General features: G+C 46.8%; 1 protein-coding gene across 30 annotated transcripts in view; it reads right to left on the reverse strand.

Annotated features, from left to right (window-relative positions):
* The window catches only part of DLG2 (discs large MAGUK scaffold protein 2), a 1,429,269-nt gene that overhangs the window by 170,279 nt on the left and 1,240,135 nt on the right, over nt 1-18,855 (reverse strand). Inside the window, exon 1 of one of the 30 annotated variants that reach the window (XM_053304299.1) lies at nt 14,865-15,093. The exons of the other annotated variants lie outside the window; for them this stretch is intronic. The gene's annotated coding sequence lies outside the window, so the exon portion shown is untranslated. Of the gene's footprint in view, nt 1-14,864; nt 15,094-18,855 lie in introns of those variants that run through there. 30 annotated transcript variants of the gene reach the window in all.

Below are 18,855 nucleotides of genomic sequence, written 5' to 3' on the forward strand. Positions count from 1 at the left end.
ATAAACGGACCATGTTTAGCAGTGATATTATTATTATTTGTTGCTGTTGATTTGGAACATAGGAACCTGCCTTCTATTTGAGTCAGGCCCTTGGTCCATCTAGCTCAGTACCATTTACACTGACTGGTAGTTTTAGGCTAGGGTCCTTCTCAACTTGACCTGGAAATTCCAGGGATCAAACATAGAGCCTTCTTCATCCAAAGCATGTGCGTTACTGTTGAGCTACAGCCCTCCCCCTTTCGCTCAAGACCCTAGCTCAAGAAAGCAATCCATGGTTATAAACTAGTTATGATATACTATTTATGGTAACTATACCCACTGCATACCACCTGCTGGTGCAGCACAGCAGGAGAGAGCTATCTGCCTACATGTCCTGGACTTCCCAGTGACATCTGATTGGCCACAATCGGAAACTGGATGCTGGATCAGATGGACCTGTGGGGTGACGTTTCTTTTTAGAGTGTGAGCCCTTTGGGGACAGGGATCCATCTCTATTTATTTATTCATATCAATTTAATCCACTCTGGGAACTTTTGTTAAAAAGCGCTATATAAATATTCATCGTATTCGTGTAAGATTTTTGGAACCCTTGAAAGCCTACCCAAGCTTAGACAAGGTGAGACAGTCAAATAAACCATGGCTAGAGAGCCAATGTGCTGCTGCAATCCAACTCCAATATCTGTCCTACAAAAGCAGCAAGAGGGACAATTATATTCCGCTGAGCTGGCTTTCTGCAACTTCCCTGATTTCCGCTAGCCACACTTCTGCTGAGCAGTTGGTAAAGCAATATGAGGTTTTTAATATCTTCCCGATAGCAATGATACTCCTGCACCAAGGCCTTCTGTCAGCATTTTCAGATGTTTATAATGGACATCAAACCTTATGTTCTGTGGAGAGGGGAACAAAGGTCACCCTTTGTTAGGAATTGTCGGCTTCATAACACACAGAGAGGGGTGTCTGATGACTCACACATCTATTACAACGGCAATACTTAAAACCCCCCGGTGGAAAACCACTGAGCATTTCATCCAATCCAAGGTGATTGTATTTCAGTCCAAGGCAGAAGAATGAATATGGATTTGGAGGTTGGGATGCTTATAACTCACAGCCTGTTCACTTTTCATAGATTTGAAAGAGATCAAAGCATTTTACAGACTTCGGGAAACAGGTTAAAACCTTGCAAAGAACGGAAATCCACCTTCTCCAAAGAAATGTCATTAGGGAGTCAACTGCTGCTGACACCCAGCAAAAGAGACTACAGGCTCTACTAACATGAGCACCCATGCACTACAGGTTCCTGTCCTGACTCCTGTGCTTTGCAAAATGCAGGTGCACTCTTGCACAAAAGCGCAACTACTTTTCAAAGCTCTCCTGCACTCTGGATGCCCACGGTTAGAGCAGAAACCTTGCTTGGCCTTCAGTGATGGGTTCCTTCCCACCTATCTATCTATCTATCTGTCTATCTATCTATCTATCTTTTTACATGTATGTCCTGCCTTTTCTCCAAGGAGACCAGAGCGGTGTACATGGTTTATCCTCACAACAACCCTGTGAGGTAGGTTAGGATGAGAGATATGTGACAGCCCAGAGTCACCCAGTGAGTTTCGTGGCTGAATGGGGATTTGAACCCAGGTCTCCCTGGTCCTAGTTCAACACTCTAACCACTACACCACACTGTCTCACATGTGTTAGCACTGTAAGATAATCCCCCTAAGGGATGGGGCAGCTCTGGGAAGAGCATCTGCATGCAGAAGGTTGCAGGCCCCCTCCATGGCATCTGCAACATAGGGCTGAGAAACACTCCTGCCTGCAACCTTGGAGAAGCCGCTGCCAGTCTGTGTAGACAATACTGAGCTAGATAGACCAATGGTCTGACTCAGTATATGGCAGCTTCCTCTGTTCCAAAATAATGTCCTTAACTCTCCATAACTCCACTTCTACAAGGGCTATTGCTTAGCTTAAAAACAAACAAACAAACAAATAAATAAATATTTAAGAAAGAAAACTGAAATTTGGGTGAATCTGGGTAGGCTAAGCAATCTGGGTGAGATGCTTAAAATCTGGGTGAAACCTGAAATTCCGGGGGGTGGGTGGGTGGTGGCAACTGTATGCTGCCCCCTGGCTAGGACACCAATCTTGTGTAGAGAATAAACTGCTTCTGGGCTGAAAGGACTGTTTGCCTTCCTGTGTAATCTGACCTGGGTTCTTGATGCCCAGTTAAGCTCTCCTTTGTTTAACACAGGAAGCTGATTTATACTGAGTCAGACCACTGAACCTTCTAGCTCAGCATCGCCTACACCAGCTCTCTGAGAGGAGAGCTGGTCTTGTGGTCGCAAGCATGACTTGTCCCCTTAGCTAAGCAGGGTCCGCCCTGGCTGCATATGAAAGGGAGACTAGAAGTGTGAGCACTGAAGGATATTCCCCTCAGGGGATGAAGCCGCTCTGGGAAGAGCATCTAGATTCCAAGTTCTCTACCTGGATTCTCCAAGATAGGGCTGAGAGAGACTCCTGCCTGCAACCTTGGAGAAGCCGCTGCCAGTCTGTGAAGACAATACTGAGCTAGATAGACCAATCGTCTGACTCAGTATATGGCAGCTTCCTGTGTTCTGAAATAATGTCCTTATGGACCTGGAAACTTCTGCATGTGAAACATGTGCTCTGTCACTGAGTTATGCCCCTGGCCAAATTGGGATTTCAGTCCTGGTCTCCTTGATCCAAAGCCAATTGCCATGTTATCCATGATGACAACACTGGTTCTCATTAGAGAAAAAATATAATAATGTAGGATGCCAGTCTATCCATTGAAGTGACACTATCAGCGTTCATCTGCAAAACAGCCATTCTAGTTAAAAAATAACTTATCGAGAGAAAGGGCACATGCTCCCTTTATTGTGCAACCGGCTGCTGTATGATCAGACTTACGGAGTATGCGCTAATTGGAATGCTTTGCACCGCAGGTTGCTGGTCGATCCGTACAGTTTTAACAAGCCGTGCCTCTATGCCACCGAACACAGCAATTTGCTTTGAACGGGGAAATAAATACTGTATGGAAAGCCAAGCACAATGCTGCTGATTATGGTCGGCATACCCAATGCACACTTTCATGGAAGGATTTCCAGCATGCGGCCACGCACAGCGCTCTGAAATCAATTCTTGATCGTGTCCCTTGGTTAAGGCCATGACCCTGGCACAGAAAAGAAGGGGGAATCAGCACACCTCCTCCCATCGATAGTGACTCCATCTCGTGGCTCTACAAATGGAGCACTTTCTGAAACGCTCGTGACACGAACGGCACTGGAAAAGCACCCCATGGCTCCTCTCCATCACCTGCTTCTTTCTGCATGTAAAAATCTTTTAGGACTCTTTGAACATTATGCTCTTGGGAAGAGCAAATAGGAATATAGGAAGCTGCCTCATACTGAGCCAGACCATTGGGGCTCAGTGTTGTCTACATCAGGGATTTTCAACGTTGGGTCTCCAGGTGTTATTGGACTTCAGCTCCCATAATCCCCAGCCCCAGTGGCCTTTGTTTGGGGATTATGGGAGTTGAAGCCCAATAATGTCTGGGGACCCAATGCTGAGAATCCCTGGTCTACACTGACTGGCAGCAGCTCTCCAGATTCAGGCAGGAGTCTTTCCTAGCCCTACCTGGAGCTGTCAGGGATTAAACCTGGGACCTTCTGAACACAAACCAGGTGCTCTGCCATTGAGCTATGCCCCGACCCCTAAGAAGAATATCATACATAGGAAGCTGCCTTATACTAAGTCAGACCACTGGTCAATCTAGCCCATATTGTCTACCCTAACTGGCAGTGCCTCTCCAAGGGGATGTTGCCAGGGATTGAACCTGGGACCTTCTGCATGCCACACAGCTGCTCCGATATTGAGCTACGGCCCCATCCCTTGTGGGGAATATCTTACAGCAGGAAATACTCACATGCAGTCACTTATCCAAATGCAAACCAAGGTGGGCCCCGCTTAGCAAAGAGGGCAATTCATGCTTACTAGCATGAGGCTGGCTTTCCTCTCCAATGAATTATGTTTTATTGGATTCTTATTTGCCGTACAACACTTTGAGCTCTTGAAGGATCTAGACATCTAAAGAATAACTACTACTCCTCATAGGAACGTAGGAAGCTGCCTTCCACCAAGTCAGACCATTGGTCCATCTAGCTCAGTATTGTCTACCCAGACAGGCAGTGGCTTCTCCAACACTGCAGACAGGAGTCTTGCACAGTCCTATTTGGAGATGCCAGGGAGGGAACTTGGAACCTTCTGGGTGCAAGCGTGCAGGTGCTCTTCCCAGAGCAGCCCCATCCCCTAAGGGGAGCACCGTACAGTGCTCATACATGTCTCCCATTAAAATGAAAACCAGCATGGAACCTGCTTAGGAAAGGGGTCAATTCATGCTTGCTACCACAAGACCGGCTCTCCTTCACCTCCCAGGTTTCATTTTGAACCCCAAACTCCATCTTGGCGTGCATAAGACCCTCAAGACTGCTGCTACAACTCATCCTCCATGATTTGCCCTCATGCTCACAAATATTCTCTGCCCTGAGCAGAGCCCCAGAAGCCATCTCAGTGCTTGGAGCTAAGCGAGCTGCTCCCTAGCAGTGATCTATCAGTTGGAGATTTGGAGCTTTCTCCAACTGAGCAGCAATGCCCAGACTCACCTGAATCAATCAAGATGATCAATAGATGAAAACAAGGCTCTGCCATTGTCAGTCACTCTGTCATGATGCCATTGTACTCTTGGTCCATGCTTGGAATTTAATTTGGGGGGAAAGGTGCCCCCTCCGCTTTTTCTGTGCTTCCATCCTGTTCTTAGTTGTTCAGTTCTTGCCGTGCGAGTTGTTTAATATGGATTTTAGGGTTTGTTTTATTTGTAACTATAGTTTCAATTGATGTGTAAACCACTTTGGGGCTAGTGTTCCCTCTAACAGGGATTCCCAGATGTTGTTGACTACAACTCCCATAACCCCCAAGCAAAAGCCATTGCAGCTGGGGATTCTGGGAGTTGTAGTCAACAGCATCTGGGAATCTCTGTTAGAGGGAACACTGCTTGGGGCCCTTGCTAAGACCAAAAGGCAGGCTTTAAACAGCTGGACAAAAAAATCAACACTGCTCAACATCCAGTTTAACAAAGTGCAGGTGCAGTGATGCTTCTCGCACTTTGGGGAAAGGGTGATTTGCATTGTGCTCCCCTTCCCTCCAAAGCCCACTGTACCCCCCTAAAATATGTCCCAGAGCATTCCACAGCCCTCAGGATATATTTTTGAGTGTAACGGTGGGCTTGGGATGGAAGGGGAGACTGAGGATGATTGCACCTCCTCCAAAGCTCGTGCGCAGCATTCAGTATACCCATACTTCCTTAGTCTGGATGTTGGCCGTGGTATTTAAATTGCACCTTAACACCTGGCAAATGGGAGCATGGTGTTCCTTCTGCATTAGAGGGGCAGAATGTTCTGGCTCTCCAAATCTGGGTGCCTAATTTGCATATTCTGTAAATTGGCGCAAAAATAATTTTTGAGCAGAATAGTAACTCCACGTTTTGCTCCATAACTCCACTTCTACAAGGGCTATTGCTTAGCTTAAAAACAAACAAACAAATATTTAAGAAAGAAAACTGAAATTTGGGTGAATCTGGGTAGGCTAAGCAATCTGGGTGAGATCGATGCTTAAAATCCGGGTGAAACCTCAAATTCCGGGGGGTGGGTGGGTGGTGGCAACTGTATGCTGCCCCCTGGCTAGGACACCAATCTTGTGTAGAGAATAAACTGCTTCTGGGCTGAAAGGACTGTTTGCCTTCCTGTGTAATCTGACCTGGGTTCTTGATGCCCAGTTAAGCTCTCCTTTGTTTAACACAGGAAGCTGATTTATACTGAGTCAGACCACTGAACCTTCTAGCTCAGCATCGCCTACACCAGCTCTCTGAGAGGAGAGCTGGTCTTGTGGTAGCAAGCATGACTTGTCCCCTTAGCTAAGCAGGGTCCACCCTGGCTGCATATGAAAGGGAGACTAGAAGTGTGAGCACTGAAAGATATTCCCCTCAGGGGATGAAGCCGCTCTGGGAAGAGCATCTAGATTCCAAGTTCTCTACCTGGCTTCTCCAAGACAGGGCTGAGAGAGATTCCTGCCTGCAACCTTGGAGAAGCTGCTGCCAGTCTGTGAAGACAATACTGAGATAGATAGACCAATGGTCTGACTCAGTATATGGCAGCTTCCTATGTTCCTACACTAACTGGCAGAGGCTTTCTGGGGTTTCGGGCAGGAGTCCTTCCCAGCCCTACCTACCGATGCCAGAGATTGAACTTGGGACCATCTGCGTGCAAAGCAGATGCTCTTCCACTGAGCGACGTCCTTTCCCATCAGCTCCCACACAGCCAGTGAAATGTAAGCAGGGGAGGGGGTCTATGTTGGGCAGCTCCCATCAATTTTCCAATTACCCAGGCTTGCTGGTCCCTTCCTTGGCAATTAATGCAAAGCTCTGAGATACGGAGAGACTGGGTGCCCCTCTCCATCATGATTTATAATTGGACTAAGTTTAACACCTCTGAGGTTTGCTTCATTTAGACTTACATTCCGACACTGCTGCATGTAGCAATATGGCATGTTGTTTGTCTAATTATGCTGTTGCTAAGGGATGACTTTGGGAACACTTTTAGACTCTTGCTGGTGCTGTATAGCGAGCAGCGCCTGTTTGAGAAATGCGCCAAACAGATCTGATTTCTTCAGTCTTGTAAGTGCAATCAGTCGGTCCATCCTGATTGGAAATATGTTTGTCCAGAAACAACCCCAGGAATAGAAATATCTTATCCCAGCCCTTTCCTCTGATCTATAATATGCTTTTGCTGACTGCAAAGTGTCAGTTAAGAGGACTATTCAAAATGATTGAGTGCCATCTGCAGGGCCAGCCCTAGACAAATAGGCCCCCAGGTAAGGAGTGCCTTTTTAAACCTCTTAGTTTTCATGTTGCATTTATAGCCCCTTTCAACACTGGGGTGCATTCTCTGTACATGGGACTTATCTCTTTCCTAGATGATGAGAAATGTTGCTGTGACTGACCCAGAAGATCTGGGAGTGTCCCATCTGCCAGAGGAAGCAAACTGGTTTTCTGGTGTCGCCTGACCTCTTGGGCCCAAAGGATCCTGGGTTTGGAGGCAAATGACTCAGTGGAACTACCTGCAATGTCCTCTTCTGCTCAGCCACCCAGGTGGGTGCAGGGAATTAGTGCCTGATCTGTGGAACTCATAAGAACATAAGAACAGCCCTGCTGGATCAGGCCCAAGGCCTATCAAGTCCAGCATCCTGTTTCGCACAGCAGCCCACCAGATGCCTCTGGGAAGCCCACAGGCAAGAGGTGAGGGAACACCATATCTCCTGCTGTTGCTCCCCGACAACTCATATTTAGCGGCATCTTGCCTCTGAGGCTGGAGGTGGCCCATAGCCACCAGACTAGTAGCCACTGATAGACCTGTCCTCCATGAATTTGTCTAAGCCCCTTTTAAAGCCATCCAAGATAGTGGCCATCACTACATCCCATGGCAGAGAATTCCACAGATTTATTTATGTATTGTTTGATTTATATACTGCTTTTCAGTAAAATAATCTCAAAGTGGTTTATTTATTCATTTATTTGTTAGATTAATTACATGCATAATAATGAATAAATAAATTTATTCATTTATTTATTAGATTAATTACATGCAGTGTGAAAAAGTACTTCCTTTCGTTGGTCCTAAGATTCCCAGCCTTCAGTTTCATGGGATCACCCCTGGTTCTAGTGTTGTGAGAGAGGGAGAAAAATTTCTCTCTGTCCAATCTCTTTTTCCATGCATAATTTTATATACCTCTATCATGTCTCCCCATAGTTGCCTCTTTTCCAAACGAAAAAGCCCCAAATGCTGTAGCCTTGCCTCATGGTTCGGGTCTGACAAAATCTGACACCAAGTTCAATACATGCACCTCACATCAGTTACGAAATGTCTGTGCCTGTGTAAATTACTGCTTTCCCCTCCAAACTACACACAAATCCACCCACCTTTCCCCCAATGACTGCTCATTTAGAACTTCCATGAATGTTGCCAGTGCCAGCCTGTGGGTGAATGATGCAGCTGCCTGTTCTGTCGTGAGAGATGGCCAAACCCATGCCTGCCATTCAGGTGAATGGGAAAATAGGGGCATGTTGGCAGGTATGCAGACCCTGTGAGCCTAAAAGCATCTGAGAGCCACAAGACAGTCATCACTTGATCCCCATCTCCTACCCAGAAAGCCACTCCCACAACTCTGCTATTCTATCTCTCCCCCCCACCCAATAGCCCTATGGTCCCCCCCTTTTAATAGCTTGAAGGCTTTGGGGTTTAAAATGTGCTCTTTAAGAAGCATGATCTTCTCAGCATTCAGAGGGAGTCTGGGGTTGTTGTTTTAAACAAAAAGGCTCAAGGCTCAGTAATAATTTGACTTATAAAAGAACTAATAAGGCATTAGTAAAATCGGTGAGGTTACCCCCAACCCCAAACCTTGTCAGTTTCACTGCAGAAGGGGAGATAGTAAAGAAGATAATGGTCCTACAGATGGATTTAGTTTCAACCTTTTAAAACAAATTTACCCCCCTTCTGTCTGTCTTTACTCAAAACCCCATAGAGATTTTTAGTGTGTACACACAGACACAGACACTTAAATGTTGCTATTATAAAACAGATTGTTATAGCCACTGATTTACATCCAGTGGTTGTAACATCCAGTGGGAGGAGAACAGATTGTCCCCTTTGCTAAGCAGGGTCTGCCCTGGTTGCTTTTGAATGGGAAACTACATGTGTGAGCACTGTAAGATATTCCCTTTAGAGCAGGGATTCTCAACATGTGGGTCCCCAGATGTAATTGGACTTCAACTCCCATAATTCCCAATCAAAGGCCACTGGGACTGGGCATTATGGGAGTTGAAGTCCAGTAACATCTGGGGACCCACACGTTGAGAAACCCTGCTTTAGAGGATGGGGCCGCTTTGGGAAACACACCTGCCTGCATATATGCAGAAGGTTCCAAGTTCCCTCCCTGGCATCTCCAAGACAGGGCTGAGAGAGACTCCTGTCTGCAGCCTTGAAGAAGCCGCTGCCAGCCTGTGTACACAATACTGAGCTAGAAGGACCAATGGTCTGACTCAGTATAAGGCATCTTCCTATGTTCCAGATTAAGTTACTCATGAGTATTCCCACTACAATTAATAGGACAAGCAATAGCACTACTCATGAGTAAATTAATCTGGCTGTAAACCAGTGACTGTAATGGCCCAGCCCTCTAAACAGGAGACAGCACAGAGCTGCATCCTGTTTGTGATGAAGGAAGGCTCTTACATCACACTTCAAAAGTACTCTCAGGGGTTTGTGTACCTAGTAAGGAACCACTGGGCTAGAAGGACACCCGAGGGAGTGATTCTGAAGGTAGTACATAGCAAAGATAGGTGGGGGTGTGATGATATTTAAAGCATGGAAAGTATAATTTGTTAACATTAAGGGATGTTGGGGAAGACACCTGAATAACTACTGAAGTGCTTTAAAAGGCCTTAAAAGACACAACACCATTGCCACACTCTGCACACAAGGAACAAATCTTTGCCCCGTTGCAAAGTGCAAGGGAAACGTTGCCATCAGTTTTAGCTGAGAAGAACCTTCTGGCAGTGTCGGAAGCACAGGGCCACCTCCAATGCATCTGGACCGAATTTCAATGAACAAAAGTACATCTTCATAGAAGTTAGTCTTCTAGTTCAACTCACTGCAGAAGAAGCCGATGAAGCTTCCCTATCACCAACACAATTACAATCCAGACAAACAAGAAGCACATGCATTAAATTAACGCTGCCATCCAGAGTACACTTACTTGGAAGTAAATGCCCTTGAACACAGTGGGACCTACTTCTGAGTTGGCATACTTACGATTAAGTTGTAAAAGTGTTTCTAGGGCAAATATGCTCAAGCAGGTGATTCAAGTAAGCAAATCAAGTCACCCGCAACAGAGGAAATAGGAACAACAACAAAAATATCCAGGGAATTTGACCTGGGGAAACTTACTACCCTGTGCCAAACATATGACAATCAGTTCAGACCCTGAGCATGTGGGGCATTTCTTTATGCCTTCCTGTCTTCATTCAACTTTGTACAATGGTATACAAGATAAAGAAACAAGGATAGCCTAATGGTGCCTAGTGCTCAAACAGCTGTATATCTATGTTTTATTGCACTTGTGGTAGTGACACATCTGACATGAACTGACTGAGCTGGTGAGGCTATAGAACGTCCACCAACATTCCAACTGCTCAGGGAACAAATGTGCAGACCTCTGGTTGCACTCTCAGAGTGAATGTTGCTCTTGTTAGTTCCTCTGTTATAGGCAGGAAAAAGTGAGAAGGAGGGAAAAGAGTGAATTACCCCAGGCTATCAAGAGACTCATGGTTCCTTTTGAAACCAGATTTACTGGACTCATGCCCATCATTATCCTAACTTAAAACTAGTGATACACACCACTCATTACTAAATCTCCCCTACACTTCTCCATCTATTGCTTTCTCTTGCTTATTTCCCCAGCTGCAGTGTGTATATTTTTATGGTTCATTTCCCCAGCATTGCTTAAAATGGTACCCATGGTGATAAGCACAATGCAAATACTCTGACAGATGGATGCAGTTGCAGAGTCTGCAAAAAAAAAAAAAAAAGTGGGAGGGGGAGAACTCATAGATTGTCAAGCTCACTATTTATGAAAAAGATCTTTTCAATACCCAAAGGATGCCTTCAGATGATCAAGTAAAATTCTGGCATTCCATCCAGTAGTGCATGTGTTAATACACATAGCAGAGTTAAGTTGGGAAGAGGCCATAGTTCAGTGGTAAAGTGCATGTGAAGAGTCCCGGGTAATGGGTTCAGTCCCTGGCATCAAAATGTATCTTGGATAGCAAGATTGGGTCAAAAAAAAGAAAAGAAAAGAAACCTCTGCCTGAGGTCTTAGAAGAGCTGCTGGCAGTTGGAATATTTATTTTTATTTATTTTTTATTTGATTTGATTCCTATACCGCCCTTCCAAAAATGGCTCAGGGCGGTTGACACAGATAAATAACAAATAAATAAAATGGACCCCTGTCCCCAAAGGGCTCACAATCTAAAAAGAAACATAAGATAGACACCAGCAACAGTCACTGGAGGGGTACTGTGCTGGGGGTGGAGAGGGCCAGTTACTCTCCGCCTGCTAAATAAAGAGAATCACTACGTTAAAAGGTGCCTCTTTGCCAAGTTAGTGGGGAATAGACAGTACTGGGCTGAATGGGCCAACGGTCTGACTCAGTATAAGGTAGCTTCATCTGGTAGGTGAGAAATAAAAGAAAATGTAAAAGTTCTCTCCATTGTCATATTAACAGATAGTTATATCCAGAATCACCAATATAACATTGCAGACATAGATGAAATCAGATGCAAAAGTTTTCCTTTAAAAAAAAAAAAAGCTGAATTTAAATTTCAGGAGAATGCTAACAATGAGGCAGTCTATTAGTGACAGTATTTTCCCACCCACTCCTCCTCAGGATAATCCAGAAAGACAGAATAGATTGTCCCCTCCTCTCTTCTCCTCCAAACTGGAAGAACTCCTCCCTGCTCAAAAAGCGATGCACTCACAAAGATCTAAACCTTTCAGACACATATGCTAATAAGAATACTCAATATTTATCAAGAACATTCAGACACGCCCGTGTTTAAAACATCGTTATAAGACCTTATGCCAAGATTGCATAAGAAACTTTCCTGGTATGATGAGAACGTTGATTGTTTTCTTTTATGTGTTTCATAGAATTTGTTTAATGCTGCATAGTCAGCTTTTTACAAGAGAAAAAGGAAAGAAGACTCAGCGTTTATCTTGCATTTTAGAGTATTTGAAGCATGACACATACTTCAGCTCAGCAATCATTACAACAACCCTGTAAGACAGCTCATGGGGACAAAGGAAGCCCCTGCATACCAAGTCAGACCATTGGTCCATCTAGCTCAGTATTGTATACGCAGACAGGCAGTGGCTTCTCCAACATTGCAGGCAGGAGTCTTGCACAGTCCTATTTGGAGATGCCAGGGAGGGAACTTGGAACCTTCTGGGTGCAAGCGTGCAGGTGCTCTTCCCAGAGCGGCCCAATCCCCTAAGGGGAGCACCGTACAGTGCTCATATATGTCTCCCATTAAAATGAGGTGCCCAGCCCTACCTGGAGCTGCTGCCAGGGATTGAACCTGGGACCTTCTGCAGGCAAAGCAGATGCTCTACCGCTGAGCTAAAGCCTCATCCCCACTAACAGGTCATTTTTATTTTCCGAGATTGAAGAGGGGTGAGGTGGGGCTGAGGCTGGAGGACAGAAGCTTGCCTAAGGCCAATGAGGAAATGCATGGCAGAGGAGAGATTGGAATTCATGATGGGGGCAATTCATGGCAGAGGGGATACGGGAGTGACAGCTCCTTTCTGGTTCACAGTTCAGGTTTTTAGCCACGGCATCATACTAGTGCTGCAGAGCTGGTCTGGAGGAAGCGAGAATGAATTGTCCCTTTGCTAAGCAGGGTCTGCCCTGGTTTGCATTTGAATGGGAGACTACATTACCCCTGCTAACTTGGCAAAGAGGCACCTTTTACCGTGGTGATTCTCTTTATTTAGCAGGGGGAGAGTAACTGGCAGTATCCACCCCCATCACAGTACTTCCAGTGACTGTTGCTGGTGTCTGTCTTATGTTTCTTTTTGGATTGTGAGCCCTTTGGGGACAGGGAGCCATCTTATTTATTCGTTATTTCTCTGTGTCAACCATCCTGGGCCATTTTTGGAAGGACAGTATAGAAATCCAATCAATCAATCAATCAATCAATCAATCCATGTGTGAGCCCTGTAAGATATTTTCCCTTAGTTGATGGGAAGAGCACTCACATGCAGTTCTCTCCTGGTATCTTCTCAAAGACAGTGCTGAGAGAGACTCCTGCCTGCAACCTGGGAGAAGCTGCTGCCAGTCTGTGTAGGCAATACTGAGCCAGATGGACCAAAGGTCTGACTCAGTAGGAGGCAGCTTCCTATGCTACTATGACAGCATTCACAAAGGCAATGGCAAGGAACATGACTTGTCATGGCAATGAGAAGCCATGCTTTCCGGATAGCTGGCAGTCAAAGTATGAAGCCAACAGGTGCTTTTTTTTGCCAGGTGCTCTTGCTACTCCCAGAGTCTCATTTCGCAATACCCACCACACCCAGCCCCTACGGTAATTTTTGGGACACCAGATGGGAAAACTGCCCCAGAGAGGAAAAGTGCTAAGAAAAAAGGCAGGCAGCTTTGACAAGAAGGGAAAGCATATGTCAGCTGGGCGTGCTGATACAGATAGAAAGTATATATGCAGAAGAAGATGGACAGTTCTTCTAGGTCAGCAAAGAAACACTTGAGACTCCCTTATTGATCTTGCAGGGTTAAAGGAGGGAGAATCGGAATCAATAAGTGTTGCTTTGAATTCTCCTCTCCCCCCCCACAAAGCCAAAGGCCAATATGAGCAGACCATAATTAAAGCAAGGAAGACCCATCTGATTTTTGAAAGAAATACGGAGATTTTTAACACAATACAGGGATTGTACAGGATTGTACTGTACAGGATACAGCAACAGAAGGTCTTCAGCAAACAAGACTATTCTATTCGCAACTAGGCTTTCACTTTCTATTATCCAAAATACAAGGCATGCGGGGTGGGGGGGAGAGGGAACATTCATTTGAACCAAAACCAATGCAGGATACTGTGGCATCTACAAGGCATGCGGGGTGGGGGTGGGAACATTCATTTGAACCAAAACCAATGCAGGATACTGTGGCATCTTCCAGATTCTCAAATTCACTGTGTCACAAGCTTCCATAGGCTACAGCCCATGTTGTCCAAAGCATGAAGTGGACAGTGAAGGTAACAGTATGTATACAATGGACATGTAGGTATTCAGTGCCCAACATTTAGTGAAAGTTCACATTCACATGTGCTGACACTCTCAGGTGAGATGTTGTGATGGTCCGGAACCAGCAATCTGTTCCTTCACTTTTCGGACATACGCCAGCAAATGCCGACAGCCGCATTCAGCATTCACAGCTGCCTCTTGATGCATTGTCAGACATCCCCAAAATCTGATGATGATGATCAACATTCACATGTGGATGTCAACAGCCACCACATTTTGTAAATCCACTGAAACACATATACTTGGGTGGGGGAGGGGTGGTACCACCGGATTCTATTTTTGCTGCAAAGACAGACCCAGAGACTCTTTTGGAATTCGTCGGAAGCCGGCTTAGCATATAGGCACATAAGCTTGCCTGAAAAAGATTGCCCACGTAACCCAATCTAAACTTGAGGGTGCAAGGCACCCTCAGCCAAACGCCATACAACCCCAACAAGATATAGGATCCAATTTGAAATGGAAGTTACATGTGCATCAGAGCTGCAGAAAACTGCTGGCATAAATCAAATGCCTTCCTCACCAGCATTTATCTTGCCCACAGCAACATCACTTGCTTCTTTTAGAAGCGAATGCAAGCAGATACATGAGCTAGGATGCTGGCGTCTGATTTTTCTCCATTCCGTCCCCAAAGCTGACATCCCAAGAACACCAGAAACTTTAGGCAGCTCCGAAATCCCTGTGAAATGTTGGCAAAGAATACAAGCAGTCCCTCTCTCCAGCCCCAAACCTTACAGAAAGAGACAATGGCCAAGGAGGCAGTCTCTGCTCGACCGAACTAGCTCCCTCCTAGACCAGGATCTGGGCAGAAAATGCATTCGAAAGCAACCAGGCAGATTTGCCAGCGTTTGTAAGAACTGTAGCCACATCACTCACCCCAAAGACAGGTTTCCCCCAGAACAAAAGCAGAGCGCCCCAGTCACCGGCAGCAGCGTCTCAAGATCCTCCTCGTCAGCCTCTCAGTTCACACTTTCCCTTATAATTAAGCCAAGCGCCACTGCTCAGTCACCGAATCTGATGAATTATAAAATGGGTAGCTCCCAGACTCTCATATTTTACATCACAGGGGGAGGTCATCCAGCCGCACGCACACACACACACTCACGCTGCCTCTGTGTACATGCATTCGGTTATAACTCGTCCCAATAAACACATTAGAGCTGGCAGCGGGTCTGTCATTGGTGCTCAGGATGTACAAGCACAAGCCAATCGCATGTTGCAACTCCTCCCGGCTCTGTGCAGCATCTCCAGCCTGTCCCTCGCAGCACCTTGTTAAGGTGGAATTGTCAAGCACGCTAGTGTGGAGGCCCAAGCTAGGTCTTGCAGAGACAGAAACCCGATACGGATATTGAGGTTGTCCACACGACCCTTTGGCGGCCGAGCGGGGGAAGGCTGGGGGAGGAAGGCAGGGGCACTACCTGCTAGAGGTGTGCAGGAATGATTCGATAGCGAACCGGTCCGCTGCGGACTGGTTTGATCAATGGTTTGATCGTTCAATGCTTTGATCGTGAACCAGATCAGGAAAGTCGGACCGGTCTGAGATCGAACCAAATCCAACCCAGTTCACGGTGGTTCGGTTCGTCGGTTCGAGCGGCTATGTGTGTGGGAAACGCTGCTTGTAAAATAAAGGGATGAAGCTTAAGTTAGGGTGGCCAGTGAGGGCGGGCAGCGCCAAAGAGGTGGCGAGAGTGGGGCACCTTTAAGAGTAAATGAGAAGGTGTTGCCAGCTTACCGGTCCGGTGCTGCTCCTGTCCTGCAAAGCTGCAGCAGCCCAGATTGCTGACCCAGCACTCACGCATCTGGTCTCTGCAAGGCTGGGCTCTTGCGCGGAGCACTGTTGCAGCTGCAGCTTTCCACGACAGGAGCAGTACCAGTCTGGTAAGCTGGCAGCACCTCCTCATTTACTCTTAAAGGTGCCTCATGCTCCCCCCTTGGCACTATCTGCCCCCACAGGCCGCCCTAACTTAAGCTTTATCCCTTGTTTTACAAGCAACCTTTTCCACACACATCGCCACTTGAACTGATTGGTTGGCTTGTTCACAGACCAGCGGGTCGGTTCAAATTTGGACCGAACTGCAGAAAACAGTCTGCACGCACCCCTACTACCTACTTCCCCCCACCTGGTCCTTGCCACTTCTGGGCTTGCCATGAACGCTGCTCATGACCCGTGTGCGAGCAATCCTGGAGTGACAAGTGGGCAGGGGGAAACCCAGCAGAGTCGTCTGACATCCCACAATGCACCACACCAGCAGCATAGTGCATTGAAGGAGTTCCCTGCTGCTGGCCACTCCTTCCATCCAGCTCTATGAAGCCTGAGCTTTCACATAGATGGGCAGTAACGTAGGAGGGCACACGTGCAACCTAGGGACGTGCACGAACCAGGTCAGTGGTCCTTTTACAGACCGCTGAACCGGTTTGGACGAACCAGCATTTGGCCAGTTTGGTGGTGGGGGAGAGTTACATTTAAGGAGCAGGGAAGGTGCTCATCCCTGCCACCGCGTTTCCCCCACTGGCGCTGTCGTGAAAACCACTGGTGTGGGGCGGCAGCAGACCTTCTTGCTGCCCCGGCCAGCGTTGGACCGGAAGTGGCTGGTGTGCATGTGCGTGCGGAAGTGCACTGGCCACTTCCGTTCCTACCCTGGCTAAGGCAGCAAGGACATATGCTGCCACCCCATGAGAGTGGTTTTCACAACAGCACTGGTGGGAAAAACACGGCGGGGGGAAATGAACACTCTCCCCACTTCCTAAAGGTAACACTCCCCACCCCTGCTGATGAACCTGCCCAGACCGGGTCCATGCACATCCCTAGTGCACCCTTCTACCTCAGTTTCAGCCCGGGTACAAAACCCAGGCTACCCAGTCGAGGAGCGCCAGGATTGGTTCTGATCCCAATGGGACCAATTATGTTCAACATGACCTCATTATGTTCAACACTTCTACAATGAAGCCTTATTCAGGCATTATGAGTGCCAGCCACGCTCATGCTTAGAACTGCCAAAGCAGGGAGGATGTCCTGCCCCACCCTGTTGTTCACCCCCTCCAGGTGGCCCATGCACATTTACAGTCCCATTTCTCTGAATGGGGAGGCGCCACAAGTGTGAAGGCTGACGCTTCCATGAGCTACTTGGGCGAGCTCAGGATGAGTGACAGCTGGGGTGGGACTTAAATCAGGTACATTTAAATCAGGCCCAGTTACATAAACTTGGCACCCTCTGATTTGGGTTGCATAAAGTCTAGATGGCACTGAGGTACTGCAGCATTTTTGATAATTAAACTCAATCACACCCCCCCCCCAAATAATAACCTTGTTTTTTTAAAGTCTCTAATACAGGACTGCTCAACTTTGGTCCTCCTACAGATTATCTATCTATCTATCTATCTATCTATCTATCTATCTATCTATCTATCTATCTAATACATTTCTATACCACCCAAAATGCAAGTTCTCTGGGTGGTTTACAAAACAAGAAAAACAGCCAATAAAAGATTAAAAACTTTCAACAATTACAATTAAAAAGCTAAAACTACTAAAACACAATTAAAACACAATTGAAATTCACAATTAGATGTTGGTTTACAACCCCCATAATCCCTGGCTATTGGCCACTGTGGCTGGGGATTATGGGAGTTGTCATCCAAAAGCTGGGGGGCCTAAGTTGAGCAGGCCTGCTCTAATGCTACATAATACAGCACATATGAAGTTGGAAGAGAGGGAGGTGAGGCCAGGAACGCTCTCCCATGCTCTCTGCAGGTATCTCCACTTCTTCACTTCCTTTCTGGAAGAAGTCATGGAGGAGGGAGGTGGCTGATGAGATCTGAGGCTCTGAGGAGGCCTGCCCCCCATGGGCCACCTCCTAATGATGCCCCTGGTAGTGGGGAATCCCCAAAGTGGCTGACATCCTCACTAACAAAGCACTAGTACAATGGGAGAAACACTGTTACTTTGAAAAAGTTCAGCTCAGCTTCTCTGCTGGCTCAGTGCTAGGGGCAAAATTCAGCAACCTCCCCTTCCCCAGGAAGTGCTCTGTGCCACCGCAAAAATATGCCCTCGGGGTTATGCAGTCTTGGGGACATATTTTGGGGTGAAAGAGAGGGCTTCCAGGGTAAGGGGAGGCCGTTGAAATTCCCACACACTTACGCCAGCATTGGTGAAGCATTCGTTTGGAATTCTTCAGAAGCACTGGTGTTACATTGGTGCTTCTCCCTTTGCACTGCTGCTTTGTCAATCAGTTGGGCTATTCCCATGACCTACCAGGCAGGTGGGCAGGGAGAAGGTTTTGCAAACCTTGCCTTCCAACCAGATGATTATCCTGTGCTTTGTGAGAGTGCGGAGCATGCTCCCATACGATCCATGCTGCTCCATGCAACGTGGAGCAGGGCAGTTCACTCTGAGGCTGGGACTCATTATCCCGGCCTCTGAGTATCCCACAGTGCACTGCGCACCGAGCGCGGTAAGCTGCATGTAGCCTGCGCTGACACACGATCCTGGCAGCCGGGTTAAGGGAACATTTGCAGCCTTAACCTTAGCTAGGAGCCGGGCTTCAGCACTCGGTCTGGCACTGCAGCACCACCAGAATACGCATGGATCCTGACAGTTCTCATGGGCAGCCAAGCCCATGCTCCTGAGGACAGACTCAGGATATCAGTTTCTGGGGCTAATCCATTGTAAACACTGAAAGGCCATGTGCAAAAACCTTTGGTAGCTCTTCGCAGTCTGCCTTGGGCTTAATTATCTGGAATAATAAATGACATTGTTCTTTTTCTAAAGAAAAAGAAGAATGGATGCCTAGTTTTGCAAAGCAAACAGTGGTAGACCAGAAAACAAATATAAGAAAGCCATCGTTTCGGCGTATCAATTTTAAAAAGT

The sequence above is a fragment of the Hemicordylus capensis genome, chromosome 3 (genome assembly GCF_027244095.1).
Source record: "Hemicordylus capensis ecotype Gifberg chromosome 3, rHemCap1.1.pri, whole genome shotgun sequence".
Lineage (NCBI taxonomy): Eukaryota > Metazoa > Chordata > Lepidosauria > Squamata > Cordylidae > Hemicordylus > Hemicordylus capensis.